This window comes from Nerophis lumbriciformis, linkage group LG17, assembly GCF_033978685.3.
Source record: "Nerophis lumbriciformis linkage group LG17, RoL_Nlum_v2.1, whole genome shotgun sequence".
Classification (NCBI taxonomy): Eukaryota; Metazoa; Chordata; class Actinopteri; order Syngnathiformes; family Syngnathidae; genus Nerophis; species Nerophis lumbriciformis.
In genome coordinates, this window is record NC_084564.2 from 33,199,301 (window position 1) to 33,213,750 (window position 14,450).

A 14,450-nucleotide genomic window follows, 5' to 3' on the forward strand; every position below is an offset into this window, starting at 1 on the left:
AAAAAATTAGGTTTTTTCCACCATGACAAGTACACTCAATATAACAGTAAATAAACATAACTCCTAAACTACACATAAAAATGAGCTAATATTGCCTGAAATAATGCATTATTGTGAGTTTTACTCGAAACATATGCTTTTTTAAGGCTTGCAAACACAAAAAGTAGTTTTTTACTCAATATGACAGTAATGTTCTTAAATCCTGAGATAATGCAAAAAAAGCAATAAAAATGTATTCCAACATAATTCCTAAACCAACAATGCAAAATGTCTAAAAATGCCTGTAATATTAAATCCATGTGAGTTTTACTAGAATCAGATGTTTTTATAAGGTTTGCACATACAAAAATTAAGTTTTACTAACTATGACAGTATACTGTCACACTCAATATGAAAGTTATTTAAAAATAACTCCTAACTACACATGCAAAATGTCTAATGATGCCTCAAATAATGCATTCTACGGAGTTTTACTCGAAACATATGCTTTTTCAAATCTTGCAAATACAAAAAGTAGTTTTTTACTCAATATGACAGTAATATTCCTATACTCCTGAGATAATGCGAAAAAAGCATTGAAAATATATTCAATCATATTTCCTAAATCAAACATGCAAAATGTGTGAAAATGCCTGTAATATTGAATCCATGTGAGTTTTACTAGAATCGGTTGTGTTTGAAATTTTTGCAAATAAAAAAAATAGTTTTTTTTTCACCATGACAATGTACACTCAATATGACAGTAAATAAACATAACTCCTAAACTACACATAAAAATGAGCTAATATTGCCTGAAATAATGCATTATTGTGAGTTTTACTCGAAACATGTGCTTTTTTAAGGCTTGCAAACACAAAAAGTAGTTTTCTACTCAATATGACCGTAATATTCCTAAAATCCTGAGATAATGCGAAAAAAGCAATACAAATGTATTCCATCATAATTTCTAAACCAAACAGGCAAAATGTCTAAAAATAACTGTAATATTGAATGCATGTGAGTTTTACTAGAATCAGTTGTTTTTGTAAGGTTTGCAAATACAAAAATTAGGTTTGAGAGTATACTGTTACATTTAATATGACAGTTATTTAAACATAACTCCTAAACAACAAATGCAACATGGCTAATAATGCCTGGAGATGTATCTTTGAGTTTTACTAAAATGTTCTTTTGTAAGGTTTGCAAAGACACAAGTTAGTTTTTTTTTACTCAATATGATAGTATCACTGTCATACTAAATAAGAGAGTTGTATAAACATAATTTCAAAACTACACATGCAATCCGTCTAAAAATGCCTGTAATATTGAATCTATGTGAGTTTTACCAGAATCAGGTATTTTGGTAAGGTTTACAATTACAAAAATTAGGTTTTACTCATAATGACAGTATAACTGCCACATTCAATATAGCAGTTATTTAAACATAACCCCTAAACCACATGCAAAATGGCTTATAATGCCTGGAGATGTATCTTTGTGAGTTTTACTAGAAAACATATAATTTGTAAGGTTTTTTAAAGACACAACTTAGTTTTTTTACTCAATATAATAGTATAACTGTCATACTAAATGTATCCATTTTCTTCCGCTTATCCGAGGTCGGGTTGCGGGGGCAGCAGCCTAAGCAGAGAAGCCCAGACTTCCCTCTCCCCAGCCACTTCGTCCAGCTCTTCTCGGGGGATCCCGAAGCGTTCCCAGGCCAGCCGGCTGACATAGTCTTCCCAATGTGTCCTGGGGCTTCCCCGTGGCCTCCTGCCGGTCGGACTTGCCCAAACGAAAAAAGCAATTAAAATGTATTCAAACACAACTCCTAAACCAAACATGTGAAATGTCTAAAATGCCTGCAATATTGAATCTATGTGAGTTTTACTAGAATCAGTTGTTTTTGTAAGGTTTGCAAATACAAAAATTAGGTTTAACACTTAATGACAGTATAACTGCCACACTCAATTTGACAGTTATTAAAACATAACTCCTAAACTACACATGAACATTTTCTAATAATGCATGAAGAAATGTATCTTTTGTGAGTTTTACTAGTAACATTTTCTTTTGTAAGCATTGCAAAGACACAAGTTAGTTTGTTTTACTCACTATGACTTTACTGTCACACTCAATATGACAGTTATTTAAACATAAATCCTAAACCGCACATGCAAAATGGCTAATAATGCCTGTAGAAATGTATCTTTGAGTTTTACTGGGAAAAATATTTTGTAAGGTTTGTAAAGACACAAGTTAGTTGTTTTTTTTTTACTCAATATGACAGTATTACTGTAATACTAAATATGAAAGTTATATAAACACAACTCCAAAACCAAACATGCATTATGTCTAAAAATGCCTGTGATATTGTATCTGTGAGTTTTACTAGAATCAATTGTTTTTGTAAGGTTTGCAAATACAAAATTTTGGTTTTACTCACTATGACAGTTATTTAAACATAAATCCTAAACAACAAATGCAAATAGCTAATAATGCTTGGAGAACTGTATCTTTGTTATAGAGAGCCTGTTGACCAACAGCATCTCTGTCTGGACTGGAGCCTGCAGTGCCTCAGACTGGAAGTCTCTCCAGAGAGTGGTGAGGACGGCGGAAAAGATCTTCAGGAATCCTCTTCCTCTTATCCAGGAGATCGCAAAAAGCGCTGCCTGACCAGGGCTCAGAAAATTTGCAAAGACTCCTCCCACCCCCACCAAGGACTGTTTTCACTGCTGGACTCTAGAAAGAGGTTCCGCAGCCTCCGAAGCAGAACCTCCAGCTTCTTCCCTCAGGCCGTAAGACTCTTGAACGCATTATAATTAAATTATCCCCTCAACTCCCCTCAAAATGGATTAACTCGCTGGAATAAAAAAAAACCAATATAACATACACCCATAAACGTGGGCGCATGTGGAAAAAGTGCAATATATTTATCTGCACAATAATCTTTTTATTTATTTATATATATTTAAGTATATTTATTTATTTTATATGTATATTTATATATTATTTATATTTATTTATTTATATATGCACCTTATTGCTTTTTTATCCTGCACTACCATGAGCTTATGTAACGAAATTGTGTTATCTATGCTGTAAAGTTCAAATTTGAATGACAATGAAAAGAAAGTCTAAGTCTTTACCAGAATAATGATCTTTTGTAAGGTTTGCAAAGACGCAAGTTATTAGTTTTTTTTACTCAATATGACAGTATAACTGTCGTACTAAATATGAAAGTTGTAAAAACATAACTCCAAAACCAAACAAGCAATCCGTCTAAAAATGCATGTAATATTCAATCTATGTGAGTTTTACCAGAATCAGGTATTTTGGTAAGGTTTACAATTACAAAAATTAGGTTTTACTCATGACAGTATACCTGCCACGTTCAATTTGACATTTATTTAAACATAACTCCTAAACCACACATGCACAATGGCTAATAATTCCTGGGGAAATGTCTCTTTGTGAGTTTTACTAGAAAAAATATATTGTGTAAGGTTTGTAAAGACACAAGTTAGTTTTTTTACTCAATATTACAGTATAGCTGTCATACTATATATAAATAAATAAATGGGTTGTACTTGTATAGCGCTTTTCTACCTTCAAGGTACTCAAAGCGCTTTGACACTACTTCCACATTTACTCATTCACACACTGATGGAGGGAGCTGCCATGCAAGGCGCTAACCAGTACCCATCAGGAGCAAGGGTGAAGTGTCTTGCTCAGGACACAACGGACATGACGAGGTTGGTACTAGGTGGGGATTGAACCAGGGACCCTCGGGTCGCGCACGGCCATTCTTCCACTGCGCCAAACATTACTCCAAAACCAAACATGTATTATGTCTAAAAATGCCTGTAATATTGTATCTGTGTGAGTTTTACTAGAATCAGTTGTTTTTGTAAGGTTTTCAAATACCAAAATTAGGTTTTATTTACTTTGACAGTTATTTAAACATAACTCCTAAACAACAAATGCAAAATAGCTAATAATGCTTGGAGAGATGTATCGTTGTTATAGCGAGCCTGCTGACCAACAGCATCTCTGTCTGGACTGGAGCCTGCAGTGCCTCAGACTGGAAGTATCTCCAGAGAGTGGTGAGGACGGCGGAAAAGATCATCAGGACTCCTCTTCCTCCTATCCAGGAGATCGCAAAAAGTGCTGCCTGACCAGGGCTCAGAAAATTTGCAAAGACTCCTCCCACCCCCACCAAGGACAGTTTTCACTGCTGGACTCTAGAAAGAGGTTCCGCAGCCTCCGAAGCTTCTGTAGCAGCTTCTTCCCTCAGGCCGTAAGACTCTTGAACGCATTATAATTAAATTATCTCCTCAACTCCCCTCAAAATGAATTAACTCGCTGGAATGAAATAAACAATATAACATACACCCATAAACGTGGGCGCATGTGGAAAAAGTGCAATATATTTATCTGCACAGTAATCTATTGATCTATTTATATATATTTATATATATTTATTTATTATATATATATATATATATATATATATATATATATATATATATATATATATATATATATATATATATATATATATATATATATATAATTTATATATATTTATGTATCGAAATATGCACCTTATTGCTTTTTTATCCTGCACTACGACATTTCGTTCTTATCTGTGCTGTAAAGTTCAAATTTGAATGACAATAAAAAGAAAGTCTAAGTCTAAGTCTAAGTCTTTACTAGAAAAACGATCGTTTGTAAGGTTTGCAAAGACACAAGTTAGGTTTTTTTTTACTCAATGGTAATATACAGTATAACTGTCATACTAAATATGAAAGTTGTATAATCAAAACTCCAAAACCAAACATGCAATCCGTCTAAAAATGCATGTAATATTGAATCTATGTGAGTTTTACCAGAACCAGGTATTTTGGTAAGGTTTACAATTACAAAAATTAGGTTTCACTCATAATGACAGTATAACTGCCACATTCAATTTGACATCTATTTAAACATAACTCCTAAACCACGCATGCACAATGGCTATTAATGCCTGGAGAAATGTCTCTTTGTGAGTTTTACTGGGAAAAAAATATTTCGTAATGTTTGTACCGACACAAGTTAGTTGTTTTTACTCAATATGACAGTGTTACTGTAATACTAAATATGAAAGTTATATAAACACAACTCCAAAATCAAACATGCATCATGTCTAAAAATGCCTGCAATATTGCATCCATGTGAGTTTTACTAGAATCAGTTGTTTTTGTAAGGTTTTTGCAAATACAAAAATTAGGTTTTACTCACTATGACAGTTATTTAAACATAACTCCTAAACAACAAATGCAAAATGACTAATAATCCATCCATCCATCCATCTTCCTCCGCTTATCCTAGGTCGGGTCGCGGGGGCAGCAGCTTAAGCAGGGAAGCCCAGACTTCCCTCTCCCCAGCCACTTCGTCCAGCTCTTCCTGTGGGACCCCGAGGCGTTCCCAGGCCAGCCGGGAGACATAGTCTTCCCAACGTGTCCTGGGTCTTCCCCGCGGCCTCCTACCGGTGGGACGTGCCCTAAACACCTCCCTAGGGAGGCGTTCGGGTGGCATCCTGACCAGATGCCCGAACCACCTCATCTGGCTCCTCTCGATGTGGAGGAGCAGCGGCTTTACTTTGAGCTCCTCCCGGATGGCAGAGCTTCTCACCCTATCTCTAAGGGAGAGCCCCGCCACCCGGCGGAGGAAACTCATTTCGGCCGCTTGTACCCGTGATCTTGTCCTTTCGGTCATAACCCAAAGCTCATGACCATAGGTGAGGATGGGAACGTAGACCGACCGGTAAATTGAGAGCTTTGCCTTCCGGCTCAGCTCCTTCTTCACCACAACGGATCGATACAGCGTCCGCATTACTGAAGACGCCGCACCGATCCGCCTGTTGATCTAATAATGACTAATAATGCTTGGAGAAATGTATCTTTGTTAGATTTACTAGAAAAAATATATTTTGTAAGTTAGTTTTTTTTACTTAATATGACAGTATAACTGTCATACTAAATCCATCCATTTTCTTCCGCTTATCCGAGGTCCGGTTGCAGGGGCGGCAGCCTAAGCAGAGAAGCCCGGACTTCCCTATCCCCAACGACTTCCTCCAGCTCTTCTCGGGGGATCCCGAGGTGTTCGACAGCCCAGCCGGGAGACATAGTCTTCCCAATGTGTCCTGGGTCTTCCCCGCGGCCTCCTGCCCGTCGGACTTGCCCTAATGAAAAAAGCAATACAAATGTATTCAAACACAACTCTAAACCAAACATGTAAAATGTCTAAAAATGCCTGTAATATTGAATCTATGTGAGTTTTACCAGAATCAGGTATTGTGGTAAGGTTAACATTTACAAAAATTAGGTTTTACTCATAATAACAGTATAACTGCCACATTCAATTTGACATTTATTTAAACATAACTCCTAAACCACATGTGCACAATGGCTAATAATACCTGGAGAAATGTCTCTTTGTGAGTTTTACTGGGGAAAAAAATATTTTTTAAGGTTTGTACAGATACAAGTTAGTTTTTTTTATTCAATATGACAGTATTACTGTCATACAAAATATGAAAGTTATATAAACATTACTCCAAAACCAAATATGCATTATGTCTAAAAATGCCTGTAATATTGTATCCATGTGAGTTTTAGTAGAATCATTTGTTTTCATAAGGTTTGCAATTACAAAATATGGGTTTTACTCACTATGACAGTATACTGTCACACTCAATCTGACGATTATTTAAACATAAGTCCTAAACCACACATGCAAAATGGCTAATAATGCCTTGAGTTATGTATCTTTGTGAGTTTTACTAGAAAAAATATATTTTGTAATGTTTGCAAAGACACAAGTTAGTTTTTTACTTAATATGACAGTATAACTGTCATACTAAATCCATCCATTTTCTTCCTGCTTATCCGAGGTCAGGTTGCGGGGGCAGCAGCCTAAGCAGAGAAGCCCAGACTTTCCTCTCCCCAGCCACTTTGTCCAGCTCTTCTCGGGGGATCCCGAGGCATTTACAGGCCAGCCAGGAGACATAAATAGATAGATAGATAGATAGATAGATAGATAGATAGATAGTACTTTATTGATTCCTTCAGGAGAGTTCCCTCAGGAAAATTTAAATTCCAGCAGTAGTGTACACAATTGTAAAAAGTGATAAGTAAATAATGGGGGTATAAATTGAAACAAAATAGAAACATATTACAATAGAATAAAAATAAAAAGCAACAATGAGAATAAAAATATAACAGTAAAATAAGAATATAACAAGAGAAACTAGGCAGTAGTGACCATGTTTTGAAAAAATATTGCACTCTTATTGATTTGCATCCCCTGTCATCCTAGTAGCCCCCCTCCCCCCAGAGAAGAGTTGTACAGTCTAATGGCGTGTGGGACAAAGGACAGCCGCCTCAGGAAGTACAGCTCTGTCCTTTCCTGTACAAGTGGTCTGTGTTAACAGTCCAGTCCAGCTTATTGTCCACCCACACCCCAAGGTACTTGAATGATAGTCTTCCCAATGTGTCCTGGGTCTTCCCCGTGGCTTCCTGCCGGTCGGCCTTGCCCTAACGAAAATAGCAATAAAAAATGTATTCAAACACAACTCCTAAACCAAACATGTAAAATGTCTAAAAATGCCTGTAAAATTGAATCTATGTTTTACTAGAATCAGTTGTTTTTATAAGGTTTGCAAATACAAAATTAGGTTTTATCCATAATGACAGTATAACTGCCACACTCAATATGACAGTTATTTAAACATAACTCCTAAACCACACATGAAAAATGTCTAATAATGCGTGAAGAAATGTATCTTTGTGATTTTTATTAGAAACGTTTTCTTTTGTGAGGTTTGCAAAGACACAAGTTAGTTTTTTTTACTCAATATGACAGTGTAACTGCCACACTCACTATGACAGTTTTTTAAACATAACTCCTAAACTCATACTTGCCAACATTGAGACCTCCGATTTCAGGAGGTGGGGGTGGGGAAGGCATGGTCGGGGGTGGGGTGGGGGCGTGGTTGGGGGTGGGGTTAAGAGGGGAGGAGTATATTTAGAGCTAGAATTCACCAAGTCAAGTATTTCATATATATATATTTATATATATATATATATATATATATATATATATATATATATATATATATATATATATATATATATATATATATATATATATATACACACATATATAAAAAAAACTTGACTTTCAGTGAATTCTAGCTATATATATATATATATATATATATATATATATATATATATATATATATATATATATATGTATGTGTGGGGAAAAAAATCACAAGACTACTTCATCTCTACAGGCCTGTTTCATGAGGGGTTCCCTCAATCATCAGGAGATATAAGACATATATATATATATATATATATATATATATATATATATATATATATGTATATATATATATATATATATATATATATATATATATATATATATATATATAAAACAAATACTTGAATTTCAGTTTTCATTTATTTACACATATACACACACATAACACTCATCTACTCATTGTTGAGTTAAGGGTTGAATTGTCCATCCTTGTTCTATTCTCTGTCACTATTTTTATAACCATGCTGAACACCCTCTCTGATGATGCATTGCTGTGTGGCACGCACAAAAGTGCTTTCATCAAATGCACGAGAGTCTGGAATTTTCCATCCCTCCCGAGCATGGCCAAAAACCGGTCAATCTTTGCTTCCTGAGGAAGATCTTCACTGCCAAGCACTTGGTATTCCACTACTTCTCCCCGGAGGCTATCCAGGTCCAATCGCAGCTGCGGCTTGGAACTTATAAGCGTGTTTCTTCATCTTACTCGTCGTCGGCGTCGCCATGGCTGTATCTTCCGCGTTCTTCTGCTTCGTCTCCTTGTTGTGTGCGCAGTTGTGCACTGCACTCTCTAAAAGCCCTGGATGTTATTGTCACATATGCATGTACAGTAGATGGCAGTATTGCCCTGTTTAAAGTGTGTCACAACATTGCTGTTTACGGCAGACAAACTGCTTTACGGTAGACGAAAACGTGACTGCTGTTGTTTTGTGTTGTTACCGCGCTGGGAGGACGTTAATGAAACTACCTAACAATAAACCCACATAAGAAACCAAGAACTCGCCCTCGATCATTCTACAGTTATAACGTGATTGGGCAGGCATGCTGTTTATATCGTGGGAAAGCAGACGTGAATACAGGCTGTCCTCACTCAGATCAGCCTGAATTTCGGGAGATTTTTGGGAGAAAATTTGTCCCGGGAGGTTTTCGGGAGAGGCGCTGAATTTCGGGAGTCTCCTGGAAAATCCAGGAGGCTTGGCAAGTATGCCTAAACTACACATAAAAAATGGCTAATAATGCCTGAAATGAGGCATTCTTGTGAGTTTTACTCGAAACATATGCTTTTTTAAGGCTTGCAAACACAAAAAGTATTTGTTTTCCTCAATATGACAGTAAAGTTCTTAAAATCCTGAGATAATGCGAAATAAGCAAAAACATTGTATTCCATCATAATTCCTACACCAAATAAGCAAAATGTCTAAAAATGCCTGTAATATTGAATCTGTGTGAGTTTTACTAAAATCAGTTGTTTTGGTAAGGTTTACAAATACAAAAATGAGGTTTTACTCTTTATGACAGTTATTTAAACATAACTCCATCCATCCAGCCATCCATTTTCTTTCGCTTATCCGAGGTCGGGTCGCAAGCAGGTCGTAAGCAGGGAAGCCCAGACTTTCCTCTCCCCCAGCCACTTCGTCCCGGGGGATCCTGGGGCGTTCCCAGGCCAGCCGGGAGAGATAAGCTTCCCGTTTCCTGGGTCTTCCTGGGCCTCCTACCGGTCGGACGTGCCCGAAACACCTCCCTAGGGAGGCGTTCGGGTGGCATCCTGACCAGATGCCCGAACCACCTCATCTGGCTCCTCTCGAAATGGAGGAGCAATGGCTTTACTTTGAGCTCCTCCCGGATGACAGAGCTTCTCACCCTATCTCTAAGGGAGAGCCCCGCCACCCGGCGGAGGAAACTCATTTCGGCCGCTTGTACCCGTGATTTTGTCCTTTCGGCCATGACACAAAGCTCATGACCATAGGTGAGGATGGGAACGTAGATCGACCGGTAAATCGAGAGCTTTGCCTTCCGGCTCAGCTCCTTCTTCACCACAACGGATCAATACAGCGTCCGCATTACTGAAGACGCAGCACCGTTCCGCCTGTCGATCTCACGATCCACTCTTCCCTCACTCGTGAACAAGACTCTGAGGTCCTTGAACTCCTCCACTTGGGGCAAGATCTCCTCCCCAACCCGGAGATGGCACTCCACCCTTTTCCGGGCGAGAACCATGGACTCGGACTTGGAGGTGCTGATTCACATCCCAGTCACTTCACACTCGTCTGCGAACCGATCCAGTGAGGGCTGAAGATCTTGGCCAGATGAAGCCATCAGGACCACATCATCTGCAAATAGCAGAGACCTAATCCTGCAGACACCAAACCGGATCCCCTCAACGCCCTGACTGCGCCTAGAAATTCTGTCCATAAAGGTTATGAACAGAATCGGTGACAAAGGGCAGCCTTGGCGGAGTCCAACCCTCACTGGAAACGGGTCCGACTTACTGCCGGCAATGCGGACCAAGCTCTGACTCTTGCAAAGGGAGCGAACCGCCACAATAAGACAGTCCGTTACCCCATACTCTCTAAGCACTCCCCACAGGACTTCCAGGGGTAAATGGTCGAATGCCTTCTCCAAGTCCATAAAGCACATGTAGACTGGTTGGGCAAACTCCCATGCACCCTCAAGGACCCTGCCGAGAGTATAAAGCTGGTCCGCAGTTCCACGACCAGGACGTAAACTACACTGTTCATTCTGAATCCGAGGTTCGACTAGCCTCTTCTCCAGTACACATGAATAGACCTTACCGGGAAGACTGAGGAGTGTTGAAACACACCCTCTGGTTCCCCTTCTTAAAGAGAGGAACCACCACCCCGGTCTCCCAATCCAGAAGTACCGCCCCCGATGTCCACGCGATGTTGCAGAGTCTTGTTAACCAAGACAGCCCCACAGCATCCAGAGCCTTAAGGAACTCCGGACGGATCTCATCCACCCCCAGGGCGTTGCCATTGAGGAGCTTTTTAACTACCTTGGCATCCTCAGCCCCAGAAATAGGAGAGCCCACCACAGATTCCCCAGGCACTGCTTCCTCATAGGAAGACATGTTGGTGGGATTAAGGAGGTCTTCGAAGTATTCCCTCCACCGATCAATAACAGCTGCAGTAGAGGTCAGCAGCGCACCATCCTCACCATACACGGTGTTACAGTGCACTGCTGCCCCCCCTTGAGCCGGCGGATGGTGGTCCAGAATCGCTTCGAAGCCGTCTGGAAGTCGTTTTCCATGGCTTCTCCAAACTCCTCCCATGTCCGAGTTTTTGCCTCTGCGACCGCTGAAGCCGCACTTCGCTTGGCCTGTCGGCTGCCTCTGGAGTCCCATGAGCCAAAAGAACCCGATAGGCTCTTTCTTCAGCTTGACGGCATCCCTCACTGCTGGTGTCCACCAGCGGGTTCTAGGATTACCGCCACGAGAGGCACCAAACTCCTTGCGGCCACAGCTCCAATCAGCCGGCTCGACAAGAGAGGCACGGAACATGGTCCACTCAGACTCAATGTCCAGCGCCTCCCTCGTGACATGTTCAAAGTTCTTCCGGAGGCGTTCCCAGCAAACCCTCACAATGCGTTTGGGCCTGCCAGGTCTGGCAGGCATCCTCCCCCACCATCGCAGCCAACTCACCACCAGGTGGTGATCGGTAGAAAGCTCCGCCCCTCTCTTCACCCGAGTGTCCAAAACATGAGACCGCAAATCCGATGACACAACTACAAAATCGATCATGGAACTGTGGCCTAGGGTGTCCTGGTGCCAAGTGCACATATGGACACCCTTATGTTTGAACTTGGTGTTTGTTATTGACAATCTGTGACGAGCACAAAAGTCCAATAACAAAACACCACTCGGGTTCAGATCCGGGCGGCCATTCTTCCCAATCACGCCTCTCCAGGTTTCACTGTTGTTGCCAAGATGAGCATTGAAGGCCCCCAGTAGAACGAGGGAATCACCCGGTGGAGCACTTTCCAGTACTCCCTCGAGTGAATCCAAAAAGGGTGGGTACTCTGAGCTGCCGTTTGGCGCGTAAGGCCAAACAACAGTCAGGACCCGTCCCCCCACCCGAAGGCGGAGGAAAGCTACCCACTGGTCCACTGGGTTGAACTCCAACGTGCAGGCTTTGAGCCGGGGGGCAACAAGAATTGCCACCCGAGCCCGTCGCCTCTCAACGCAAGCATTATAACTCCAAAACAACAAATGCTAATAATGCTTGGAAAAATGTATCTTTGTTAGTTTTACTAGAATAATAATCTTTTGTAAGGTTTGCAGACACAAGTTTTTTTGTTTTTTTTTACTCAATATGACAGTATAACTGTCATACTAAATATGAAAGTTGTATAAACATATCTCCAAAACCAAACATGCAATCCATCTAAAGATGCCTGTAATATTGAATCTATGAAAAATAGTTTTTTTACTCAATATGACAGTATAACTGTCATACTAAATCCATCCATTTTCTTCCGCTTATCCGAGGTCGGGTTGCGGGGGCAGCAGCCTAAGCAGAGAAGCCCCAGCCACTTTGTCCAGCTCTTCTCGGGGGATCCCGAGGCGTTCCCAGGCCAGCCTGAGACATAGTCTTCCCAATGTGTCCTGGGTCTTCCCCGTGGCCTCCTGCCGATCGGACTTGCCCTAACGAAAAAAGCAATAAAAATGTATTCAAACATGTGAAATATCTAAAAATGCCTGTAATATTGAATCTATGTGAGTTTTACTAGAATCAGTTGTTTTTGTAAGGTTTGCAAATACAAAAATTTGGTTTTACACATAATAACAGTATAACTGCCACATTCAATATGACAGTTATTTAAACATATTTCCTAAACCACACATGAAAAATGTCTAATAATGCCTGGAAAACATTATTTTTGTGAGTTTTACTGGAAAAACATAGTTTGTAATATTTGTAAAGACACAAGTTAGTTTTACTCAAGATGACAGTATAACTGTCATAATACATATGAAAGTTATATAAACATAATTCCAAAACCAAACATGCATTATGTCTAAAAATACCTGTAAAATTGTATCCAAGTGAGTTTTACTAGAATCATTTTTTGTTGTCGTTACTAAATCCATCCATTTTCTTCCGCTTAACCGAGGTCGGGTTGCGGGGGCAGCAGCCTAAACAGAGAAGCCCAGACTTCCCTCTCCCCAGCCACTTCTTCCAGCTCTTCTCGGGGGATCCTGAGGCGTTCCCAGGCCAGCCGGGAGACATAATCTTCCCAATGTGTCCTGGGTCTTCCCCGTGGCCTCCTGCCGGTCGGACTTGCCCTAAACACCTCCCTCGGGAGGCGTTCGGGTGGCATCCTGAGCAGATGCCCGAACCACCTCATCTGGCTCCTCTCAATGTGGAGGAGCAGCGCTTTACTCTGAGTTCCTCCCGGATGACAGAGCTTCTTATCCTATCTCTAAGGGAGAGACCCGCCACCCGGCGGAGGAAACTCAATTTGGCCGCTTGTACCTGGGATCTTGTCTTTTCGGTCATAACCATGACCATGGGTGCAGGATGGGAATGTAGATCGACCGGTAAATTTATAGCTTTTAATTCTGGCTCAGCTCCTTCTTCACCACAATGGATCGATATAGCTCAACGCCATGACTGCAATTCTGTCCATAAAAGTTAACAACAGAATCGGTGTCAAAGGGCAGCCTTGGCGGACCAAGGCTGCCCTACACTGATCATACAGGGAGCGACCCGCCACAATCAGACAGTCCGATACCCCATACTCTTGTCTTTGAGCCGGGGGGGACAACAAGAATTGCCACCCCAGCCTCTCATTGCTTGCAACGCCATAGTGGAAGAGAGTCCAGCCCCTGTCGAGAGAACAGGTTCCTGTGCGTCGAAGTGAGTCCAACTATATCTAGCCGGAACTTCTCCACCTCGCACACCAGCTCAGGCTCCTTCCCTCCCAGCGAGGTGACATTTCACGTCAGAAGAGCTAGCTTATGTAGTCGATGATCGGACCGCCAAGTGCCCTGCCTTCGGCTGCCGCTCAGCTCACACTGCACCCGACCTCTATAACCCAGCCCATGAGTGGTGAGCCCATTGGAGGAGGGAACCACGTTGCTTCATTGAGCTGAGCCAGCCAACAGGCGCTCGCCATCGTGCCCCACCTCTGGGCCTGGCTCCACAGGGGAGCCACGGCGACCCGCGTCCGGGCGAGGAAAAATCTAGGACCTCGATTTGTACTTTTCATAAAGGTCTTTGAGCTGCTCTTTGTCTGATCCCTCACCTAGGACCTATTTGTCTTGGGAGAGCCTACGAGGGGGCATAGAAGCCCACAGA